Source organism: Copidosoma floridanum, unplaced genomic scaffold, assembly GCF_036245765.1.
Source record: "Copidosoma floridanum isolate Cflo_tuat_1 unplaced genomic scaffold, Cflo_Japanese_pri ptg000004l, whole genome shotgun sequence".
Taxonomy (NCBI): Eukaryota; Metazoa; Arthropoda; class Insecta; order Hymenoptera; family Encyrtidae; genus Copidosoma; species Copidosoma floridanum.
The window spans coordinates 37,421,634-37,434,712 of record NW_028321881.1 but is presented as its reverse complement, the minus strand read 5'-3'; the positions used below and the strand labels follow the sequence as shown (position 1 = coordinate 37,434,712).

The window sequence follows — 13,079 nt, the reverse complement described above, 5'->3', positions numbered from 1 at the left end:
TTCATCTCAAATTTTTCTGATAGCCTTGAATAGATATACTCGATCCCTTTGAGGTTGGGCCCGAACATGAGTATGTCGTCCACATATACTATTATGATGATTTCTTCTCCTCCGGAACTTGACAGGTACACACATGGATCTTCGGCTGTTGGTGTCGCTCCGAGGCGGCGTAATTCTGCATCCAGCCGCTTGTTCCATGCCCTTCCTGCTTGTTTGAGCCCATACAGTGCCTTTTCCAGCCGGCATACTTTGTTTCCTTTTGACAGATCCTCTAGAACTTTTTTGGCTTTGAGCACGACTAGACGGTCGTGTCTCGGGCTTCGGGCAAGATGTTTCAAAATCAGAGACAGTTCGCTCGGTATGTCCATGTGAATGCTTTTGTCGAGGTGGCCGTTGAGATAAGCCGTCACGATGTCAAATTGACGTATATGCAAGTTCTTCTGATAGAGATGTTCAAGATAGAGGATACCTCATCCTCCATCGCTGCAATCCATTCGTTGGAGTCGGGTGCTCTTAGGGCCTTCGAGACAGACATCTCGGTTAGGAAAGCAAACTCGTTGAATGTCTCACCTTTGACACAACTTGCTGATTCAAATCGACTGCCGGAGGACGTCTTTTCTTCTTCGGTAAAGCCCCGGAAGTCGTCTTCGTCTTCATCCGGGATGGTATCGATGGATTTCTTGGAGTTTGGTGTTGGCCTTTTCGGGGGCGTCAGGTCGATCTCGGTATCGCTCTCGGGGCGTGTCGCAGGGTTGTGTTGGGGTTGCTCCAGGAACCTTACATCTCTTGACACCTCTACTCTGCTTTCTTCTGGAATTCAGATTCTGTAGCTTTTCGTTTCTGTGCAGTGCCCGATGAATATTCCTTCCCTAGAGCGGGGGTCAAGCTTTCCTCTGTTAGCGTGCCTGTCCATGACGTATACCTTGCAGCCAAATCTCTTCAGGTGAGACACGTCTGGCGGTTGCCCATTCCATAGTTCGTAAGATGTCTTCCCATTCAACCTGCTTGATGGGCACCGGTTGCGAATATAGTTGGCTGCGTTCACAGCTTCGGCCCAGAAGATTGCCGGAAGTCCTGATTGGATCAGCAAGCAACGAGCTGTTTCCATCAGGGTTCGGTTCCTTCGCTCGGCGATCCCGTTTTGTTCTGGATTGTACGGGGCTGTCAGTCGCCGGGTTATTCCCTCCTCGTCGAGAAAAGCGTTAAAGTCACGGTTAACATACTCGAGGCCGTTGTCGGACTGTAGGCATTTGACTTTTACCTCCTTTTGAGTTTTAACCAGGGCGAAGTAGTTTTTGAATTCTTGCAGGACGTTGTTTTTCTGATTTAGGAATCTGACCTCGCACCATCCAGATTTGTCATCGATGAAGGTGCACATGTACTTGTTTCCTGCGTGAGAGACTTTGTGCATCGGGCCACAGATATCGGAGTGCACTATGTCTCCTATTTCGGTCAGTTTCTCGGAGGCTCTGGGAAACGGTTGGCGATTCATTTTTCCCTGCATGCATATCTCGCATTCCAACTTTTGCTCAAGGTCTGCGATTTCTAGTCCCTTCACTGTGCCGTTGCTTACCGCCTGGTGAATGTAGGCCTCGTTCAGGTGACCTAAGCGTGCATGCCATTCTTGTAGGGAACATAGGGAACACTTTGTTTTTGCCTCGACCTTTCTGCACTCTTCGCCTGTTTCACCTTGCAGAAAGTATAGGTTGTTTGTGCGTCTTGCCTTGATGATCACTTTTCCTACTGCGTCGGCGACTTCTGCGTGGGTTTTGAAAAACGTCACTTTGTATCCTTGGTCGGTGATCTTGCTTACCGATGCTAGGTTAGTACGCAAGTCTGGTACGTATAGCGCTTTCTGGAACGTGACCTCTTTCACTTTTCCTTCGCTTTCTAGGCGCGTTTTAGCTGGTCCGATTCCCTTGATATCCGTGCTTAAGTTGTTGGCTAGATTGAGCTTACCCGCGCTGTTTTTGTCGAGCAGACTGAAGGCATTCGCAGTCTTACACATGTGAGATGTGCACCCGCTGTCGAGGCATCATGTGGCGTTGGCCTGCACTTCAGCCTGATTGGCTTCAGCGGTCTCATTAACTGCACTGTATAGAGATAGGTCCACTGCACTTCCAGCTGACTGCTAATCGCTGTCCTTCGGCGTTGGACAATTCCTCGCCCTGTCACCTATTTCGCCGCAGTTATAGCATCTCATTCTTGCGTCTTTCTTGACGTCGTTTTGCGCTATGCTCTTGCATTCTTGGGCTGACTTTGGTTTTCGAGCCCCGTTTCCTGACCTTTTTGCCAGCATCGCATTTTGATCTGTCTCGCGTTCACTCCCCTTTCGCGCGTCACTTTCTTCGACGATTTTGATTCGTAGTGTCTCGGGTGCGGGTAGATCGTCGCGAGATGCAATTGCGCACCGAAAGTTCTCGTAGTTTTCGGGCAGACTACGGAGTTAAATTACTGAGAGCAAGTCTTTGTTTATATCTATGTCCATCTCCAGTAGTTTGTCGACTGCGTCGAAGAAGTTTCGGGTGTGTTCTCGCGCGTCATCGTCTTCCTGCATTTTCGTTAAGATGAGTTGGTTAAGTAGCACTGCCTTTCTTATTGGACTCTTTGACATGTATATACCTTTTGTCCATATTTGTTTTGAGGTAGTACATGACTTCACTTGTTTTATTTCTGAAGGGCTGATGGCTAAAACGATGTCTGATTGTGCTTTGAGGTCCCTACTTGTCCATTCTTGAAGTGCTTTCTTGGTTTCATCTTTACCTTCCACGATCGTGGGCTTTTCGATGTCGCCGTTGACGAATCCCCATGCGTCATTTTTTATGAGGACAGCGCACATTTGTATCCTCCATGTGTCGTAATTTTCTTTGTTTAGTGGCTCGAACTTTACACTTGAAGCACACATGTTGTGTTCCGAAAATTTGAGATATACTAGCTTGGATAAAATGGTGCAAATCAATCGTGAGGGGACCCGAGTGTCTCACTACGTGCGGCCCATAACCTGTAGCAAAGCGTGGTTTTGATTCAGGGTTGGAAGAACTCGTCGGGAAAGAAAGCAGCACCAATCGAAGGCTTTTATTTAAATAAAGGGTTTATTTAAATATACATAGGATATAAGTGGAAAAAATAGAATAATATTTGTAACAAGTAGGCAAAGTATAATGGGTATAGGCAGGCACAACCACTCGCGACGAATGACGGCAGAGAAGTACTGCAGCACTCCGTGGGGGGGATCTAAAAACAGCGACGGGTGGCGCACGCATCTAGGATGCATATTCAACATTACTCAATGAGTATTTTTATTTCTAGCATCATCAGTTAATGTCCTAAGTTATGAACATTAGAAATTAGTGAATGTTTTTCATAAAATTCACCAAAAACTTTAATAAAAGTTTTAAGATACACTTCTGCATGATCTAAATGTTTTTCCCATAGATCAGCACTCGATAACACCCTGCATGCTTCATGAAGAAGTAAAAAATGATCATATAAATGACTTGGTAAGATACTTTCAAGTACAAGTATGCCACAGTATAAAACGAAAAATCTACACTCTGTCGCTTTCCACATGCGCACATCTCCCAATTGTCTTGTTGTACGTTGAAAGTCATTAGGAATTTGATTTGATAAATTCATCAACCTCTGTGATATTTGTAGCAAACTTTATCTGGTCAGTTTAAATTCTTTAGATGACATCCAAATATTATTAGTAACTTTTTGGTCACTCTAAGGTATCCCAAATGCATAAAGTCGAGAATAAAGTCATCAATCATATTGATTTCTTAAATTCGAACAAGAGGAGAGGTTTTATTTGCAAGATGATGTTTTGCAGTCTCTTTTGACCTGAATGATTGATTGGTTCTTTTTGAGCAATCAATAGTTTCAAAAGTCACACGTTTATTAATATATTCACCTCTTACTACGCACCTTTCACAAGAGTAATACCCTGAATGTCCTTTGATGCATTTGATAAATGATTGAGCTACCCGATCACATATGAAACTGTGTGTACAAATTTGAAACTACTTGTCACCAAGCACTATGCCATCTTGCAGTAGATGTTGCAATTCTTCCCCCAAATCTCGGAGGTATGTTTCAATGCTTTCCATTACCTAGATAAACAGCTATAATAAAAGGTTTGTAGGAGTTATCATCCTTTATAAAAATTTTACACAAGATTGGCCATATTTTTTCGACCTTGACTTAAAAATAGATAATCCATCCCTATCTCAACTTATGACGTCAATCATGACGTCATGTGTGACATCGTAAAATACGTCATTCATGACGTCATGAATGACATCATATTGACATAAATATGACGTCATTTACAATGTCGCTAAAGACGTACTCCACGACGTCTCAAAAGACGTCATTTACAAAGGTTTTTGTTTAACAAAGGGGTTTTTTAAAGCATTTGATGGCGTTGAAGGTGCTACCATCAAGATGGTAACACCAAAACAGAGGGATTCGAAAAGTTTTTGAATTTAGAAAGTTTTTTCCCTATTTGAGAAAATTTTTTTTTTTTTATTTTTTATTATAAAAAAGACTTGAACCTCCCGGTTTTAGTGTTACCATCCTGATGGTAGCACCTATAAGGCCATCAAATGCTTTCAATAAGCCCTTTGTTAAACAACAACCTATGTAAATGACGTCTTTTGAGACGTCGTGGAGTACGTCTTTTGCGACGTCGCAAATGACGTCATATTGACGTCAATGTGATGTCATTCACGACGTCATGAATGACGTATTTTGCGATGTCTGGAATGACGTCATCATTGACGTCATAACTTGAGATTGGGATCAATATGAAATTGTAGGTAAATTTTAGTATTTGGATAAAGGTTTAATATTACAACTCTTTTTAACTGTTCAGTAATTCAGATGTAAGCAAACTTTGATCTATCTGTTGGATCACTTGGATTTAATTTTTTGATTTTTTTTTTCAGATAGTATTTTTTTTAAAGTAAAGTTTTTGATGAAACTGGCAGCTTAGAGTGAAATTTTTTCAAGACTTTTAGCAATGAATCAACTATTGAATACTCCATTTTATTTTCAACAGCCCAACGACATAAGTCTTCAGAAACTGATGACACAAGTTTTCTCTTCATATACATGTAATATTTTTATCATCGATTTGACTATTCTCATTTACTGAACTTTCCTCTTCAAGAGGGTTTGCCAGTGGGTTTTTTTACAGTAGTAGCAACTCGATACATGTACGTACATTACATACATGAGGTCTTTCACTCTCGTTGCGCGCATGCACAAGAAACGTAACATATGAAATGCTATATAACTATGTATAGGTACAAAGACGGCAAAATCAACGAATAATTCACTTTTCCGTTAAATATCTCAGTAAAATTCACGCTAAGCCTTAACTTTTTAAGTACGAGGAGAAAGCTCGTGACCTTAGCTATAAATCTGCCATTTTTATTTTACTGTCATGAGCGTTTTTGTGGTTATATTTATCTGGTTTGGTAAAAACCTATTACTATTTGTATGTCAACCGGCTTGTAAGTATAATTTTCGTAGAGCTTTTACGCCAAATTTTTCACGCTAAGCGGGTCTGAAGTTTTGAGTGTAGGTACTTTGGGACTTCTATAACAACCTCTCAAAATTTCATCCAGTTCGTGAGACATTCAGGTTTACTGGCAAACCACTTTAACTAGATCATGAACAGACGAGAAAGATGATGACTTAATCAAAGTATTGTTATCCTCACGGTCCACAAAAATTTCATCACTTTCAGAAGTATAGTTACATTGTCATTAATAGTATCGGGTTTAAAGCGCTTAGAGTATCGATACTTCTGGCTTTTTTTTTATTAAGTTCTAAATGTCTATTTATATTATCACTCATGTTGAAATAAAACGTAAATCATGAAGCTCAGAAAAAAGTTTGTAGATTATAATCTAAAGAATATCGTGTGCTCCAAAATCTGACGTACATAGTATTGTTTTCAACGGCTTATGCTAGGTTACTGGGGTAGCCTACGGAGGACCACCGATTCGCCCTATGATAAGCCTGGTGGAGTTTAAGCTAGGCAGCCTAGAGGTGACCCCATTAACTACAAATTATTTAAAAACATAGTTCTGAGATTATTTCTGATGAAAATTTTGTGTGTGACCTTACCTCATCAAAAAAATATTTAAATTTTAAAAAAGAATCTCTAAAAGTAGAATATGACGTATGCTTATTATGGAACACAGATGGGGCACCTGTTTCAAAAAGCTCGATAGGTAAAACTTGGCCTATCTTAACTCAAGTATTGAATATATCTCTGAAATGCAGAAAAAATTATCAGTTTTTGGCAGAAATTTATTACAGCACTGAATCAAAACCAAATATGAATACGTTTTTTAAACTATTCACTAAAGCTTTACAAGATTTATTCGAAACAGGTGCAGATTGGGTCAGCAAATCAACAAACACTAAGGAACACATCATTGTTATCGCATCTATAGCAACCTTTGATTGCCCTGCAAGAGCCAAGGCTTAGAATCTTATGCAATATCATACCTTATTTTGATTTTTCAAAATTGTTCGTATCAAATTACATGCAAGCTGTACTATCGGATGTAATGGCAATGCTTACGGATCGTCCGAACCTGGATGGTCTGAATGGTCCGAACCCAGTAGATGCTTATAAAGCTATTAATTAAAAAAAATACATCAATAAATTATCAAATTATTCGTCTGACAAGTCAGATCAATTCAATATTGTCCGTTGTTTCAAAAAAAAAAAAAAAAAAAAAAAAACCAAATTAAATAATAACAAAATGGAAGCTTTAAAAGATCTAATATTTTAAAATCAATTAAAAATACAAGATAACACTTTTTTTGTATCCATGAAGGTAGGATTGAAAAGCTTAATATACTTCTGAACTATATACAAAACAAAAAAAAACAGTAATATTGTATCTTATTCGGATGATTTTTCTAGTTTTGGTGTAATACAATTTTTCATACTTCTAAATCACTTTACTTATTTATGTGCTTGTTCGTGACTTCTGGAGGTATCCTACTGAAAAAAAAATAATACATCCTCAAATTCAAAATAATTTCTCAGATATATTCATACCCGTTCGTATTACTTATTCTTATAAAATTTTAATGTTAAATGAAATTGACGGAAAAAGTTTATACGTAAATAACAGAATTTGCTTACCACCTACTTTATACGAGAGAAAATTGTAAATGAAGTGTTTTTGAATGTTAATGTAACGTTGATTAATTTGCAATGTACAATTTATATAAAATCTATACTTAAACTGTGCATGTCCATTCCTATACATAGTCAGTAGGTACAAGAATTGTGCACAGAAGACTATATACAATTTATGTGGAAACTATATATTATATTTCTACATGGGAGTTGTTGAATAAGTAATTTTGTTAGACTGTACAATGAAACTAATCTTATCGATAAAGTAGGAAACTTTAACTATCTTTGGGCTGCCTTTTAAAAAATTCTTGTGACTCACTAAATTGCTACAAGAAAAAAAAATAAAACTACTGAACTCACGTTCATTACACTTATTTTTGAATCTATTTTTCTAATTGAATAAATAGATAAAAATTACCCTAAGCCTGGAAGACAAAGCTGTTTGATTGAACTTTCGATACATGGAAGTAGAATAAGTCTTCAAACGAAAGTTCCCGGTTGAGCTGAAATACCGTACGAAAAAAATGTTCTTTAACCATATCTTGTAATCAAGTAAAAGGCAACTTTTGAGGACGTTGCATCTATAAACTACAACGTAAATGACGAGTTGTATAAAATAACAAACTATTCGTTGCAAAAAGACGAACAGGAAGAGGAAGAATAAGAAAAAGAAGCAGCAGCAGCTGAACTCATGCTTAAACGTCTACGATGAATACGATATTATTTCAAATTTTTTTACATATTTTGTTATTTGTGTGCTTATGATGTATTAAAAAAAAAACTGTTTGTAATCCAGTCGAAAGTGTGTGAATAAATTTTCATGTCATATGACAATAGCAAAATTGTATAAAATTATAGAAAATCACCATGCATGTATCAAAAGGTAAGTAGTTAAAAATACTAGAAAACCTAAATTGTCAACTTTCCTAGTACTGCAGTCCAATAAAAACCAATAAAAAAAAAATTTTATAAGACTGTGTTGTGTGTTTGCACCCGTAATTTCATATAAAATCCATAGCAAATCAAAGATTTATTTGTGTTTATGGGAAATACCTTACAATTTATCGATGTGATTTTATGATGATATACAAATATTTAATAAATAAGAAATGTAGCTGTATACATAACAAGCGACTTTCATAGGAGTTTATGGGAAACACATCAGCATTTATTCAATACTCATAGATTGTATTGGATTTTATTCGACTGGAAAAAAAAGACAGGGCACTGAATTACTACTTTTGTAATAGTCTACTGGAGAAACCCAGTAAGAATTATATTCACCTTTATTGGTCATAGTAGGATTTGGTTACGTTATTTAAATCATGTTTTTATTGGCTTTTACGCTAATTTATTTTAACAATTTTTATAGGACAGTACTATCATTTTAACAAACTATCGAGAACTAAATCAATGATTTATTGGTGTGTACGGGAAATACCTTACAATTAATCAATAAGATTTTTTGATGATATGCAAATATTTAATAAATAAGAAATGTAGCTGTATACACAACAAGCGACTTTTATTGGAGCTTATGGGAAATATATCAGCATTTATCAAGAGTTAAATAAGCTTGTAATATACAGTATCCTATAAGCTTTGTCCAGTAAATGAATGGTTGAGGAGATTACTGCCTAATGGATTTTTATTAGACTTTGCAGGTGTATCCAAAATCTAAGACCCCTGCGTTAAAAATATCTTTGTATTGGAATTTACAAGGAAAATCCGAACACGGCCCGATACTTTTGTTGAAATATTGGTTTTTATTGTACATAACAGCGATTTAAAGCATTGATATTATTGGTTCTTATTGAGAATCCCTGCCCAATTTTAATTGCATTTGGTACTACTAAATTAGTTTATTTGTTTTCTATTATGATTTTTAACAGCATTTGTACTACGACATGATCAGTTTCTTATGGATTCTTATCGTCATTTGTAGATATACCTGTAGCTTTCCTTTTGGCTGATGAAGTTTATTGGAATTTATGAGAAAAACGTGATTTCTGCGCGCGATTGTTTAAAATCTGTTGGAACTTATTTTACTTAACAGCTATTTATATAAAATCCATCATAAACAATAAATTATTTTAAAAGTACTGCAATCAATAGTGACCAACATGGGTCTGCCTATAGTTTTACGATTTGTACACATTTATATGTAAGTTTTATTGCCAGAACCGGATAAGTATCAATAAAATTTTATTTACTATAAGCGCTAACTGTACAATAAATAACAGACAAATAATCCAATGTACAGATTATAAAAAGTGCGTATAATATTAATAAGATTAGTTACATATAGTATGCACCAATTACCTAATGAGATTAATTAACTATGTATGCTATAAAATGGTGATTCTCAAATTAAAAAACAAATAACTGATGAAGATAATATAATTATGAGTCAAAATATTTCTAAATAGTTGTATAGAAATAAGAGTTGACTAATTCCTATAAAATTGAACACATACTAAATTCCACTTTGCAAATAACACGTTAACTATTCACCAAAAATAATGCATGGGCTGTATACGATAAGTTTATACAGAATTTATTTATCGTATCGAAAGCATAAGTTACATCATGGTTTTACAGATGAGTCCCAACACATTTTTTAAATGTTTTTTCGTCAGCTGTATTCAATAGTCAATATTTTGCAAATTTTTTGGCTCCAACGGCTCTTTAATTTAACAGGCATTGTTTTTGCTTGAAACTTAAGTTTAAGAACCTTAGAACAACTGTATGTGTTAATAAATGGGTAATATTATCTTGTGGCAGACTCAACTGTAACAATTATCTGAGCTCAAGTGCAGTGAAAAAAAAAGAGTAAAAGTGAGCTCCACTACAAGATTTTAATCAGATGGGCTCAAGTGCAAACGGCCCGGCTAAAGCGTATATATTTTCCCTTCAGTTTATGACTTTACCGATGCAACACAGCGAGTACGTTACTGAACAGCGTTTGTACGCATTAATGAACAGTTGTTTCTGGGCGATAAAAGTTTTGATGAATAATAAAAACATTTTTTTCATTAACCTGGGGCCTAAAACTTGTACCTGGCCATGTTTCAGGCATCTATATATATGAAAGGCGACTATGCCATGAGTAAAACAACGTAAGTATCGTATCTTGGTTTCTGTTGGTTTTATAGTTATTTTTTTTTTTTTTTTAAGTATGAAAAAAATCAGCACTACAAAATGCATTTTATTTTAAACCTCTACCTTATAAATTGATAAAGTAGGGTAAGACTGGGTACGGTTGTGCCAATTTTTACTTGAGAGCCCGTAACTTTGAAATAATGACACTCAGTGGAATAAAAATGGCTGGGCATAATAAATTGAAGACTCCTGTACATGTGTGTACAAAAATTATGACAGCAGGTATAGCCAATCACATGTACGCTGTTAAAAAAAAAAAAAAAATATATCACAACTGACCACAACCCAGTGGTGGTTGTGACAATACCTGGGAACGGTTGTGACAGATAAAAAATACATTAAAACTGTTTTAAATCACTTTTATTGTATCTTATGTTTAACATAATGTAACAGCACCTTCTTTTTAGAAAATTAAACATTAATTTTTAATTAAACGCATCAAATTTGGAGCATATTATGGCTTATATTTACTTTTGAACAGTTTAATTTATTATTATAGATATATTATACACCCAAAATATATATCTGCACAATGTAGTAGGTATTTTGACAACCACTGTTCCTGCTCCTTGGAAAAGACTTTGTTGTGAGCAACGTAACCTATACTGACGCTGCCTCCGTCATTGCCGTTTACATTGGCTGCATCACGTGTACAAGCTTGTCGCAACAATGTCATGTGATTTATTTGGTGTATTTCTGCAGTTTTTTGTATAGAAATGCTCCGCTTTGTATCATCGTAAGCCTTTTAACATCACATGCACCTGTTTCCGTTCTTCTGGAACGGTCAAGAGGCATCTGAAAGGAAGTAGTATATTGCGTACGAGTTTGCAAAGGCTTCAATTTACGAACCGAGAGGTTTACGGCACGAGCCGAAGGCGAGGGCCGTAACGAGGTTCGTAAAGAAGCCTTTTCGAATGAGTTTCGTATACTATTTTTCCACCTGAGAACCCAAAATCAAGCGGCGAAGGTGCTATTTTGAGGTTAGAAGGCGGGAAAAACCTATTTTACTTGTGTCACAACCGTACCCAGGCAGTATGTCACAACCGTACCCACCGCACTCGTTTGAGAACAAAATTACCTGTAAACACAACATAGCTTACATAAAAGGTAACCACTACTTCTTATGCACTAATGTGTATCTTACAACGAGGAAAAATACTCATTACTCTATCTGTATACACACAGCGATGATTGCAAAAAAAATGTAATGTAAATACTTACATTTTACTCCCCAAAAGTAATGTATGTAGGCCTTTGCTGTTGTTGATATCACACGACAGCTGATGCTATACTGTGAAGCACAAGTGGCCTAGCAGCTAGTCTCATTATTTTACAGATGCACTTGTTACTTGTAAATACGTGGAGAAAAAAAAATGGAATATTTATCTATTCAAATTAATTTTTTGAATAAATTGCTATTTTTACTTACTTGGCTTTAAATTACAATCATTGTTAATTTGTTAAATTATTATATGATTTCTACCATAGAAATTTCAGTACTTCTTTTCACAGTAAATAACAACTGAATAATAAAGCATCTGGATTCTGGCTGTATCCATTTTTGATCAATTATCTGTAAGTACAGTTGTCTGGATACATTATTGTTCTAAAATTGTGAATACCATTCATCTAGCCTTTATCTATTTGAGGCGGTTCCAGTGGGAGGAGTTAAGAGGTCGTAGGTAGTTTAGTTGATATAAGAATCCACTGAATCCAGTGTTGACGTTATTTAACTCTCTAACCGTGGAAAATTTCGAAATATTTGCTCTCAAAGTTCACACAATAAACACAACTTTTTATGCAGCAACGTACGTATATTAATTTTCTAACGATAATGTAAGGGTTACATATCAGGATAGTAACTGTTTTATAAAAAGAAATCTCAGCTTTTAGGTGGTACTTTGCAAAATATAGGTAACCTTAGAAAATTCAAGATATTCCGTGAAGTATTCATCAAGCTGTTGTATTCTGCTTGTATTAACATACAGTTTTTACAGATAGGCACATACATACATGATGATGCTCGCACACATACTTGCAGCAGTGATACCAACTGACAATTATTTTTGGGTTGGTACCAGTGCTCGCTAGAGCCCTCTTAATCATAGAGATAATATAGATAGAGGAGGGAAGCAAGCCATGATCCGGGGACGGTGGTAGAGAGAGAAGGAAGACAGCGATTTGCATGCATCTCTCTTGTACGTCTCTGCTGAATTTTTGGCTAGAAGTGGACGAGGGGAGAAAGGAGCAGAAAGCAAAATAAACTAACATGCAACTGTTCAGCTGTATCAGAGATTTCTGTATGGTCTGGCTTGTCGTTATCAATTAGTTCACTGAATAATTTTTGACATGACGAAAATTTGCTTCATATGTAAAAAGCTCTGGATCTCTGGTGATGTTTGTACTTTTTACATAAGTTTTTAAAAATAATTCGATGGTCTCATCAACGATCAATCACACATCTACAAATTTTATATTAAACGTAAAAAACTTTTATTTCAAACATCCTAAAATTACATCACAACATATATACACAACATTCACTCGCCTTTAAAAATAGTGATTTCGTTATACATTGTGCGAACGCGATACTTCATGTCACACAATTTATCACTTTCATGTTTTAAACGTTTTTCTAAATAATTTTGTACAACGAAATAAATTAGCTGCTGCCGGTGATCGTACAGTGGTTCTTGCTTTAAACTATGCATGATCTCAATGATGAAATTCTATAAGGGGAATAATT

At 36.1% G+C, this 13,079-nt stretch overlaps 1 protein-coding gene across 4 annotated transcripts in view; it reads left to right on the top strand.

Moving 5' to 3' along the window:
• LOC106643107 (queuine/queuosine transporter SLC35F2) overlaps positions 1-13,079 on the top strand; it is a 351,068-nt gene that overhangs the window by 22,213 nt on the left and 315,776 nt on the right. The window lies entirely within an intron of this gene.